Source organism: Saccopteryx bilineata, chromosome 5 (genome assembly GCF_036850765.1).
Source record: "Saccopteryx bilineata isolate mSacBil1 chromosome 5, mSacBil1_pri_phased_curated, whole genome shotgun sequence".
Taxonomy (NCBI): Eukaryota; Metazoa; Chordata; class Mammalia; order Chiroptera; family Emballonuridae; genus Saccopteryx; species Saccopteryx bilineata.
Genome location: NC_089494.1, coordinates 59,126,932 through 59,140,467, shown reverse-complemented (window position 1 = coordinate 59,140,467; position 13,536 = coordinate 59,126,932).

The window sequence follows — 13,536 nt, the reverse complement described above, 5'->3', positions numbered from 1 at the left end:
AGTAAAGGCGGAAATGCTTTCATTCCATCTTGCTTGTTATACCAAGATCCTAAGTGTGTAAGGGTTCCACTGGAGCTATTACTACCAAGTAAGAGGAAGTGCCTGGTAGCTCTCAGCGAGTGTTCAGTCCACAGCTCATTGGCACTGAAGTCAGGCCATGGTCTGCTGTGTAAATGTGTACTCTGGGGCTCTTTAATGCACAGATTATGGGTACAATAGGCCATTGCTGCTCTTCTCTGCATAAACACGTTCTTGGAGGATTTAAATATGCATACTGTTGCTCAAACTCAGTATAATTTTTGAATTTCTCTTATCAGTTAAATCACATTGCTTTAATGGGAACTTTCTTAATTTGCAAATGAATGACTTCTTCACTAAACTATGGATATAACAGCCCATTGAGATTAACTGTGTCCTGACCCATTTCACAGTTTGTCCTTAATTTGTGAATTAAGACACTTAGTGTCTCCACACTTTGTTTGGATTCTTGACAATTTCTGCAAGTCTCCTTGAATTCAATTGAATCTGAGACCACAGATGGATAGATCAGAAGGTGAGTGGGTAGATAGCGGGATGGAAAGAAGAGAGAAAAAAAAGAGGTGGTAGTGGCAGTGGGTACCAATCAGTGTCTGATAGTGTTGGGCAAACCAATGTGTTTCAAGAGTGAAACAAGAGTGTTTAGGTTGCTCACTTGTATTTCGCATTAGAGGGGAGTGGGGCATATTGCAAATTGCAGATTGCATTTCTGCTTGGGAGGGGTCGTTGTTTGCTATTGTTTGCTGGAGAAGGGTTTTACCCCCAGCTGGTTTTGCTGGAAAGTGCAGAGAGAAAAAGAGGGAGTGCTGAGGGGCTTGGAAGTCCTGAGATTTCGGCCAGGCCTGTTTGGCTGGGTGTGCTGAGGCTGGTGGGGACCTGTGAGTCTGGGTTAGTCAGAGAATGAGTTGGGGCTTTGGGAGCCTTGAGTGAGAGGGAAGCGGTCTTCTCTGCCTGTTTGCTTGTCCACCATTATGAGACTAATAAATGGAATGGTCCAACATTTTCTGGCTCCACAGTTCCCTTACAGTCTGCCCGAATCCAATGGGAACCTGCATCTGCATGGCCACTGGCCATTCAGGTGGTCTTAGAGTCCTCCTCTCTATGTAGGAACATTTATTATTTATAGACAGCTGGAGAGTGTCCTGCAGGTCCTTCTCCAAAGAGTCAGATATATAAATGAGACAAAAACCACACAGCAGGAACTGGTAGGATGTCCAGATATCTCCTAGTCTCTTCCCAGTAGTCTCAGTAACCTACTTACCATTGTCAACCTCTACAACACCCCCTTTTCAAATAGCTGTCCCAATAGTCTGTATGCATAGTGTCCGTCTCAGCCACCTCATCATTCACAATTAAACAGACTTTTCATCTATTTACCCAATAAACCAGGGGTCCCCAAACTACAGCCCACGGGCCACATGCAGCCCCCTGAGGCCATTTATCCAGCCCCCACCGCACTTCTGGAAGGGGCACCTGTTTCATTGGTGGTCAGTGAGAGGAGCATAGTTCCCATTGAAATACTGGTCAGTTTGTTGATTTAAATTTACTTGTTCTTTGTTTAAAATATTGTATTTGTTCCCGTTTTGTTTTTTTACTTAAAAATAAGATATGTGCAGTATGCATAGGGATTTGTTCATAGTTTTTTTTTATATTCCGGCCCTCCAACGGTCTGAGGGACAGAGAACTGGCCCCCTATGTAAAAAGTTTGGGGACCCCTGCAATAAACCTTTTGTGTCATTTCAAACTTACAAATACAAGGGAGAGAAACAATTTTTTAACTTTTACTTTATTATGTTGACATGGTTTCAAGAACCCCACTCAATATAACACCCTCTACCCACCATACTGTGCCCACCATGCCCCATTAAAATCTCTTTCCACCCCCATCTCATCCCTTTTACTCCCCTCCCCTATCCCCATCCCCAGTTTCCCTCTGGGAATTGCTACCCTATTGTTTGTATCTATGTGTTATGTATATATAATTTGGCTAATTTCTTCACCTTCCTTGATTTCGTCCCCTCATTCCCTTTCCTTCTGACAGCTGTCCCTCTGTTCCCTGTGATGCTGCTTCTGTTTCTAATTTGTTTCTCAGTTTATTGTAGTCGTTAGATTGCATTTATAAGTGAGATCATATGGCATTTGTGTTTTTCTGACTGGCTTATTTCACTTAGCATGATAATCTCTAGGTCCATCCATGCTGTCACAAAAGATAAGATTTCCTTCTTTTTCACGGACCCAGAGTATTCCATTGTGTAACTGTACCACAGCTTTTAATCCACTCATCCACTGATGGACCCGTGGGCTGTTTCCAGATCTTTGCTATCACAAACACTATTGCCATGAACTGGGGGGTGCATATCTTCTTTTGACTTCATGTTTTGGGATTCTTAGGATATTGCTAGAAGCAACATAGCTGGGTCAAAAGGCAATTCCATATTTTATTTATGAAAAAACACCATACCATTTTCCACAGTGGCTGCATGTGTCTGCATTCCCACCAGCAGTGCAGAAAGGTTCCCTTTTCTCCACACCCTGACCAGCACTTGTGTGTTGATTTATTAATGTAAGCCATTCTAGCAGGTGTGAGGTGGTATCTCATTGTGGCTTTAATTTGTATTTCTCTAATGACTAGGGACATTGAGCATTTTTTCATCTGCCTATTGGCCATCTGTATGTCCTCTTTAGAGAAGTGTCTAGAAAGAAACATTTTTTAAAATTCTTTATTTTATTTATTTAATTTATTGTGTTTACATAGATTCTAGTGTCACCCCAAATGCATCCCCCCTCCCCCATATTCCCCTCAACATCTCCCTTGCCCCCCTCCCTACAGCACCCTCCCCTCTTCCCTTCAGGTTTATCCCATCCTATCATCCCCTTTCCCTCTGTCCTCTTTTCCTCTGGTCCCTTTGATCTCTCCTCTGTCTCAATTCCGTTCCTCAGTTCACATTGTTCATTGGATTCCTCAAATGAGTGAGGTCATATGATATTTTTCTTTCTCTGCCTGGAAAGCACCAGTTCAGGACCTACAAAGAAACATTTTTAAAAGCCCTTTCCCACACACTGCCAACAGTTTTGCTGCACTGCAGGGATCCCTTACCCTGAACTGTGCTCAGCATCCTGCGGGTCACTTGACAAACTTGCAGGCTTTCCTCGGGGACACCAAACACAGAACTAAGCTCAGTTTGTTTTCACTGCTTGCAAATTTGACTACATATTATTTTTATTGTTAGCATTATTATATTGCAGTTTTATGGCCTCTTTTTACGGAGGAGTTGAAAGATTTAATCTTCCACCCTTCAAGATCACTTTCCATTTTCCAGAGAATGGAGAGAAATAGAAGATAAGGAGAAGGGGGGAAAAAAACCTCAATAAAACAAAAGAACATGGAGGTAATATTTGGAACAGTCTTTTCTACCAAGTACAGATGGATTCCCACACTATGAGAATACCCAAGTATTATATGTGAAACTTAGGTACTAATAAATAATTATTTTCCTTAATATAGTTATGTCTTTCAAAGAAGTTTATATTATAATAATAAAAGCTAATATGTATGAAGTGATTACTATGTGCCATGCATGCATTGCTCTAAGTGTTTGACATATAGTAACTCATTCTTCACAACAACTCTATCAGATATATATTATTTTGTTATTTCCATTTTATAGATTAAGAAACTGAGACACTGAAAGGTTGAGTAAATTCTCCTAGGTCACACAGCACTAGGGAAAAGTGGAGCTGAGATTCCCCTTTCGTTATCACCATACTCTGAGGTAAACAGGTGTATCCCCTCCTCACAAGTGAGGCTCTGGGGCCACATGATGAGACCAAGTCTACAAATAACAGATCTAGAAACAGAAGAACAATAATTAGGACAGGGCTCTTCACCAAAAATGAGGTGATTTTCTTCAAGAAAAATGTATATTATCTAGAATATACCTTGCTGTACTGACCCTTTAAACTATATAATGCATATATCAGCTGTGAGAACCAAGACTACTAGCACAATGCTGGGTGCTAAAAACAGAACTGCCAGTCTCCCAGAATATTCTATTTACAATCTTGTTTTACAGAACAAAAGCTAGAGATACCTTCTGTTTCTTTGAGATGACTAAGGCATTAAGAAGGACAACTGAGGAAATTCAGGTCATTAGCCCCCCTTGAACAAGCCATGACAGAACATCCCCACTGTCACTACAGCTGAATTTAGAGAGAACTGCAGGAACGGTAGAGCCATAGAAAGGCTGATAAAACCTACTTCTGAATAATCTTATAGCCCCCAAAAGAAACATCTGCCTTCACCAAGAAATCCCTGTTCTTGTGAAACCTAAAGGCAAACAAGCTGGAATAGAGAAAGACCCCCTGAAGCCCTAAAACTCCAATGAGCTATGAGTCAATCACATCTGAGTTTCAGGTACTTCATTAGTAAAAATAAAATAACATAAAATAAAAATATAGGCATATGATCAGATAGGTTAATCTCCCACCACTTCTCATTATCTTACATTTGTGATTCTAAAAATGATACTTTCCATTTTCAGTTGAAAAACTGAGGAAAAGCTAAAAGGCTTGCATAGGTCTGCTAAAAATCCTAGCACCAAATTTGCTAAATTTCTAGATACTTTTTAGACACAATCATGAAAGTTCATAATAATCAGCTATTTGCTACTTATCAGACATTTTAAAAAAGGAATTTGCATAAATAAAATTTATTACAAGTTATCTATAAATTGCTTTAAAAAAAGTTATGTGCTAAAATACTATTTTGTTCTGGATATTTTTCTGACCACACTAATAGTTCTGTAGGTAAGGTTAATGAGATAGTTTTATATCATAAATCCACTTAGCATTAAAACTGTTTTATTGTCCTAATTCATAACAATGTACTACTTATAAACTGGCTCAAATTTGGAACAGTTTGTAATAATGCAGTTATCATAGTCAATAAAAATATTGAGATGCCATAATAATAAAGTAAAATACAATAACATGCCAGTAATTGTTGAAAAGTGTGTGTGTATGTGTGTGAAAGATTGAGAGACAAAGGCAGAGAGAGAATGAGATTAAATGTGTTAGGGTTTCCATTAAGAAGGTAGCTTTGTAGTACATGATACATTTACAAAATCTTTGCTGATTTATGATCAGCCATTTTTGCTCCTGTCAGAAATGGGTTCAACATCCTGCTTTTGGTCCTGCTGGATTGGCTAGTGTTAACACATTGACTTAATCTGGTTCCATCACTGCTGGCTCTTTCCTCAAAAAAGAGGCGATATGACCCTGGCCGGTTGGCTCAGCAGTAGAGCGTCGGCCTGGAGTGCGGGGGACCCGGGTTCAATTCCCGGCCAGGGCACAGAGGAGAAGCTCCCATTTGCTTCTCCACCCCTCTCCTTCCTCTCTGTCTCTCTCTTCCCCTCCCGCAGCCAAGGCTCCATTGGAGCAAGGATGGCCCGGGTGCTGGGGATGGCTCCTTGGCCTCTGCCCCAGGCGCTAGAGTGGCTCTGGTCGCAGCAAAGTGACGCCCTGGAGGGGTAAAGCATCGCCCCCTGGTGGGCAGAGCGTCGCCGGGTGGATCCCGGGCACATGCGGGAGTCTGTCTGACTGTCTCTCCCCGTTTCCAGCTTCAGAAATAAAAAATAAAATTTAAAAAAAAAAAAAGGAGGCAATATCTGTGTTAAGAAGGAAAAGAAATTAATTCTATAGATTAAAATTTCCCTATCCAACAGATTTCATAAGCTTTTCATAAATCAGACTTCTCATTCTAAAATAATAAATATATTTTTCTGATTTATTATGTAGAAAAACCTTACAGGAGTTTAAAAGCAGAGAGAAAAACCTTGTTAAAATGACAGCAAAATAAAATAAACATATGCCAAAATCTACATGCAGTTGCTTTCTGTCCAGTTATTCTGAAATAAAAATCTAGAATCCTCTTTACACAAAATGGTGACTCACAATAACTGCTATTAGTAATCATTCTCACACCAAATACTTTTTTTTTCTTTTTTGACAGAGACAGAGTCAGAGAGAGGGACAGATAGGGACAGACAGGAAGGGAGAGAGAGATGAGAAGCATCAATTTTTCATTGCAGCTCCTTAGTTGTTCAATGATTGCTTTCTCATATGTGCCTTGACTGGGGGAGGGGGGGTTACAGCAGAGCAAGTGACCCCTTGCTCAAGCCAGTGACCTTGGGCTCAAGACAGCAACCTGGGGCTTCAACCAGTGACCATGGGGTCATGTATATAATCCCATGCTCAAGCCAGTGATCCTGTGCTCAAGCTGGTGGTGAGCCAGTGCTCAAGCTAGATGAGCCCGCACTCAAGCCGGCGACCTTGAGTTTCAAACCTAAGTCCTCTGCATCCCAGTTTGATTCTGTATCCACTGTGCCATTACCTGGTCAGGGTGAATACTCTTATTGATTAACATCAATATATTTTGAAGCTAAGAGGTTTGATCATACCTGTGCTCTATACCAGTGGTCAGCAAACAATAGCTAAATCTGGCATGCTGTCTGCTTTTATAAATAAAGTTTTACTGGAATATGGTTTAGTCCATTCACTTAAGTATTACCTATGGTTCCTTTCAAGCTACAATAGCAGAGTTGAGCTGTTGCAACATTGATAGTATAACCCACAAAATTAAAATATTTATTACCTGGTTCTTTCCAGAAAAATATGCTGACTCCTTTTCTACACGACAATGACATTAAAGTAATAAATAAGCCATATCTGGCCATATCTGTTCTCCTTTGCACACATTCATTCAACAAATATTGAGTATTTTAGCCTTTTCATATAAGATATCTAACATGTATACACTAAAATTGAATGGAAGTACTTTTTGCCACAATATTTTTTAAATGCTCTCATTCCAAAATGAATTTTCAATGATTTTCAGCTGTGAATATTTGCTTCCCAGTCATCTGTCTGAATTTAAAATTTGGAACTAAGTAACGTAGATGAGGAGTGCCTCTCTCTTCCAGGTTGAGCAGCACATTCTTAGAGAAGAGGCAACCCTGTCCCACCAGTTCACCCTCCCTTCCACTTAGCTCTCCCCCACCCCACCCTAGAAACCCCTCACCCAGCACAGATTGAAAAGTTCTGCCCTGCCATTCCTTTACATTTATAAGTCAAAACACTGCAGAACAATAGGTATCTATGCTTATTTTAAAGGTCTTTAGAAAACTTGATAGTTTACCAAAGTAGCTCCTTTCAGTGTCTACCAATTTCGTCAGAGAAAAACCCCTTCTTTGTCTATTTCCACTTGAAATTTACTTCTAGCTATCTTCCTGGAGCTGGCAAGTACCAACTCTGCATGGTTTATGCTTCTGTGGTTAACATGTGCAGGGAGCTTAAATCTTCTGGCTTCTCTGAACAGCATTAGAGCTAATAAACAAAACACTTCCGTAATGGACAAATATACTATGAGAATTCTTCTCATACTAGAAAATCCTGCTCATTCACCCAAACTGTCCCACATTAAAATTCCTTGGAAAATGACATGGAATATCATTTTAAAGATAATTATTTGCAATGGCTAAAGAGGAAGTGATTCCATAAGGATAGATTAAAAGTTGGTTTCTTGTTCCTTACCCTTATTCAGTTTGCCAATCCCCAGAAAATACAAATACTCCCAGACACAAGAAACCAAGGGAACAGAGCATGGCTCTTTGTACCTGCTAGACTCAGTTTGAGCCACTGTCCTCAACTCATTGTTAACAAACCCAGGATGCAGGCCATTATGACACAAGCATATGACTGGATGAAATAAAGGAAATAGATCAGTGTAAACTCATCCTTGTTTCCAGGAAATAAAAGCCACTTACACCTTGCTAGTCTTTATACATAAAACAGAGTCTTTTCTTTTTATTTCATTCCCACTTGAATTCCAACAATAAATAATTAAGATGTGAGACTCCAAATGTGCCGCCCATGTTTAAAGAGTCAAATTATTACTTAAAGAAGCAATAAGATAATTTATTATGATAAAGTAAGACCCAGATACTATTTCTTCTGCTACTGTCACCAAAAAACTAAGCAGGCAAGCACTGACCCAGACTTGAATGATTTTGAACAAATGATCATGGCTGTTTACAATCCACCATGCAAATGTTCTGGATTTCATATTAAGCTCTTGGAAAACAAAATACTCTTAAAATAGTACAATTCAACAATGAAAGCCCAGGAGCAACAAAATTGGAACCTACTCAGCAATACTGTCATACTCTGAAAGAATGGTGCCAAGCCACTGGGCTTCACAATGTGTTTTCTACTCCAAATGGCAAACCCTTTTAAAGCTATACATCTACTTCAATCCATTCACCCATCAGCAATAAAACTGCCTTTATGGGATTGATTTAATACTTTGGAGAGTCCTGAATTTGATGAAGGCATGACAGCTGCTTATTTTGGCTTTTTTTTTTTTTTTTTTTTTTTGCAAAGCTATAGCTAGCTCTATGTAGAAATTCTATTTTTTATCTTTGTTTCACTTATCAGAACATAGTCAGGGTAACTGTTACAGGGAGCGGGGAAAAAATGACTCCCAGAACCCTGTTAGCACCAAGGGTCAGTACAGTGCTGGAAATGGGCATGCGGGCTGAACTAGGAGCTTTGAGCATAGTCCCTGAAGAATGACAAATAACATCCTCACGTTGATACCGACATCATCATCCACAGACAGACCCTCCTTGGTCCTCCTGAGTCATGACAGACCTTGTGGCTTGTTTCCTCCAGCTGCCACGCCTACCATTTTTGGACGGTCCTCCCAGGCTATATGGAGGTTTCCGAGGTTCTTGGAGATGGCCTCCCATCCACCCTCTTGACTGCCCTTCCCCTACCTCTGCCTTGAAATTTCCTTCAATCACAAACACCAGCGTATTGTTTTTCTTGTGTTTCTTTGCAGCAAATCCAGAACTGTCCCTTAGTAGCTTTATGTCAGCTACTAGGGATTAAAAGTATTCTTTAGATTAGATAGCAGAAAGTGAATACACGCATTGCAGAATACACTCTACTCAAGGTAGGAAGGTGGGGGTTCGTTGCTGACTGCATTTACACTGTGGTGAGCTAATGCTTCTTAACTGAGAGGGAAGAGGGTACAGTACAGTCTTCCCTGATAGCTTTTATTGGCTAAAAGTACACAATTACACTTGGATAAGGAGAAAATATATCTTAGCAGTGTATTAAAATAGATTGCTATATACATGTGTATACATTTTTTTATGTATAGTTTATTGATTTTTTTTAAAGAGAGAGGAATGGAGGAAGAGAGAGACAGGAACATCAATCTGTTCCTGTCTGTACCCAGACCAGGGATCAAACCAGAAATTTCTATGCTTTGGAACAATGCTCTAACCAATCAAGCTATCTGGCCAGGGCACATTTATATCTATTATACATTTTTATTCAGTTCTAGAAATGTTAGGAAAGTATTTCATCAACAACTAGTGTTGTGCCAGGTCAAACACAATATGCTTGTGCTCCCTGGCACAGTCACTTTTTGTGGCATGATAGCTTTTACCCTGCCAGAGTTATTCACTTGGAAGCCTCTCCACCACAGCTCTGGCTGACCCAGGGGAGAGGTGGGATGTTCCACCCATGACTACAATAAGGTAGGACAGGCTCCAGGGAGTGCCTGATGGATGAGGCTACACTAGGTGCTGGAGCAGGCTTGGGGGGGTGGTACAGCAAAGGAGGAGGTGCAGGCAGGGCTCTGAGCTCTTACGATAAGGGCACTGAGGTCAGTACAAGAGTTTCTGATCAGATCTGGGGGTCAGGGAGCTTCTAGAGAAGCAGAAGGCAACCTGGTATTGAGGGGTCCTAGGCTGCAGCCATTACTCTACAAAATCTGTCTGCACAATCCTGCCAAAAGAGCCCGCACCCAGTGAGAAGGGCTGGATGGGTGTCATTCAAGCAAGCTTTGATCTAGAGAAAAGGATCTAGGAAGCCCATGATGCTGAGACTAATAGAAGCCTCATTTTTGAATGGACTAAGATGAGAGCAAAGAGAACCCTGTGTGGAAGGGAGCCATATGGGCATGGTGTGGTTGAGTGACAGATCAGCCAGGGTCCTAGAAGGAAACAGACACACACCAAAGAGAAAAGGGAGTGTTTCATGAAGGGATTATTTTCAATGAAGGTGATGGGATTAAAGAAAGTCAGCAAGGGACCTAATATGCTGTGGAGAGAACAGAGAGAGGGAGCACTTACTACCCCTGTACCTGCAGGGTCAGAGGGAAGAAGCCAGTAGGAATTGTCTCAGGGATTTAGACCTAGAGAGTTGTCCGTTGTAGCTATGGGAGAGGCCACTGGACAAAAGTTGTGACCTTTAAGGAGAAGCACAACCACTGCGAACACATGGCCTGGCATGGGGGGAGGCCAGAATCTGTGCTACAGGTTCTCCTGCTCTTCTCTGCACCGGCTGATGCTTAGAGCATAGAGGGAAAGGGAGGAGCCCAGCTGATGCAGGACACACAAGACCGTCCCTCAGAGCACACAGTGGGGTACACAGTGTGACCAGTGAATTTGCCGGGGTAACCTAAGAACATGGAGCCTAGTGAGGACCCTGAGAGAAAGATACAGAAGTCCAGAAGTCACACTTTGGATGCCTAAGTCTGAGTCTACAGCGTTTGACTTGTTTTTAAGCCCATACAGAGATGGGGTGGGGAAAGAAGGTTCTTAATAATTTAGTTAATATCGCCTGGCCAGTGGTGATGCAGTGGATAGAGCAGGGGTCGGGAACCTATGGCTCGTGAGCCAGATGTGGCTCTTTTGATGGCTGCATCTGGCTCACAGACAAATCTTTAAGAAAAAAAATAATAACATTAAAAATATAAAACATTCTCATGTATTACAATCCATTCATTTCCTACCGCTCATGTTCATGGTTGTGGGTGGCTGGAGCCAATCACAGCTGTCCTCCGGGACAACACTAAATTTTTATTGGATAATGTGTAACGTACATGGATCATTGTATGGCTGTCATGGAATTACATTTTAAAATATGTGGCATTCATGGCTCTCTCAGCCAAAAAGGTTCCCAACCCCTGGGATAGAGCGTCAACCTGAAATGCTGAGGTCCCAGGTTCAAAATCCCAAGGTCGCTGGCTTGAGTGTGGGCTCATCCACCTTGAGCACAGGCTCTCTAGCTTGAGCACTGGATGATCAGCATGATCCCATGGTCACTGGCTTGAGTAAGGGGTCACTGGCTCAGCTGGAGCCCCTGCCCCCCATCAAGGCAGGTATGAAAACCAATCAATGAATAACTAAAAGCTACACAACTACGAGCTGATGCTTCTCATCTCTCTCTCTTGCCAAAATAATAATAATAATAATAATAATAATTTAGTTAACATCTTTTCCAGTTTGACCCAGATATGGGGCTGGGCTGGACTCACATGTGGGGGTCACCTCTGCATTTAGCTGGTGGAGCAGGAGAGGCAGAGAAAAGAAGATGGGGATGACTCACTGACACAGCTCTGGCATACTCCACAGATCTCAACAGCACATCTTCTCTAAATGTGTGGTCCTCAGCGCACCTCTGAGCATGTCTGGTCAGTATTTTCACACTCTAAGCCCCATTCAGAAACCTAAGGAAATTTAGAAAACCCAACAAGCTGGCAGTCCCTTATCTGGAAGCATACTGGCCACAAGATTCACAAAGAAGTTTGATTAGATTAGAATAAAATAAATTAGCATTAGAAGAAATTCCTGTTTGAAGTTGTAAGGATCCCAGGAAGGCTCCTTGAACAACACAAATCATATCTCTCCCCGCCTGGGCCGGAGCTGCTCTCACAGGGGTAGGTCACTGACTCCAGCAGGGGTCATAAGCCCAGTGTGCACTTCAACATTTGCTGCCCAGCCACTGCTGATGCTGGGGACCCTGCAGCCAGCCATTGCTGGCCAAGGTCACTGCTATGTCCCTGACCCCTGGGCAGCTCCCCTCACACCTTCTTTCCCAGCTTTCAGTTTCTTTTTAAAGCTCCCAACCCAGTGGGTCCCCTTAGAGTTCCACCATATTGCAATGTTGACTTGCTTGTTTATTCAGTTAGGCCAGGAGTAGTCAACCTTTTTATACCTACCGCCCACTTTTGTATCTCTGTTAGTAGCAAAATTTTCTAACCGCCCACCGGTTCCACAGTAACAGTGATTTATAAAGTAGGGAACTTTACTTTACAAAATTTATTAAGCAGAGTTACAGCAAGGTAAAGCATATAATAATTACTTACCAAGTACTTTATGTCAGATTTTCACTAAGTTTGGCAGAATAAACCTTTATAAAACAACTTACTATAGTTAAATCTATCTTTTTATTTATACTTTGGTTGCTCTGCTGCCGCCCACCATGAAAGCTGGAATGCCCACTAGTGGGCAGTAGGGACCAGGTTGACTACCACTGAATTAGACCCATTTAGCTTCTAGGTTGTGACAAAAAGTCAAACCACAGTAAGGCACTCACGTCAGCCGCTCCCCGCCCCGCACACCCAACAGGCCAAGCACGTCACTTCTGTCCTGCCTTCCTTCTCCACCAGGCACACTCTGAGAGGCTGTCAAAGACTGTCTCTTTTTTTGTTGTTTGATATTTCAGACCTGGTGCTAACTGTCCATTTCAGCCCTTCCTTTCTCTCCTTTTACCTACTGGGGTTCTTCAGTAAAGGTAAGTTTTATGGATGCTTTGTGAAGGTGCTCAGAGAGAATCAATGGTGATAACAATCGCATCTCTGTGTACTTTGCTCATAGCCTCATCTCACCCACATGATACACAGCTTGATAGGCTCATAATTAGTTTGACCCACAGAATCTGAGACCTAATAGTGGTTTTGAGAAGAGCCACACAAATCACCTTACAATAAAAGCCACTATTTACTGAGACTATCTATAGATCCCATACATTCAATTGTATGGTTTATGTATTTACCCTCCAATTGCCTTATAAATAGATAAAAAATATTTTATCCTTTAATACAGCAATTCAATTATTATGTATTGTTATCTTTATTTTAGAAATTAGCTTAGAGTGTGTAGGTAATATCCTCATGATTAACAGCTAGTAAATTGCAAAGACAGGATTTGAATTCAGGTATCTGGACTGGCTAATCTTAGTGGCTACCTTGCCTAGTAAACCATTATGAGCTCCTGCTTAAGAGGGTCTAAATCACCTATTATGTAAAGGGACAGGAATACATTCATTAAAATAGCCAGGCCAAAGTGTGGAATTCAGAGCACCATGAACATGAGAATAAAATATCTCAGTAAACAAAATATGTGGGTTTGAGTTTTCACTTAACTCATACCTGTGTATTTCTTAGATGTATTATTTCCTTGGAATACTACATAATTTATATATTTACTTTTTTATATATACTTACTTTTAATAGCACTGTTGGAACTATTTAAAGTACAGGACAGTCACTCTTCTCACAAGTTAATACACTTAATTATTATGAGAACCATTAATTCAGTATTGTGTTTGAGGCCGGTGCTTTCCCAAAAGCACCATTTCCAATTT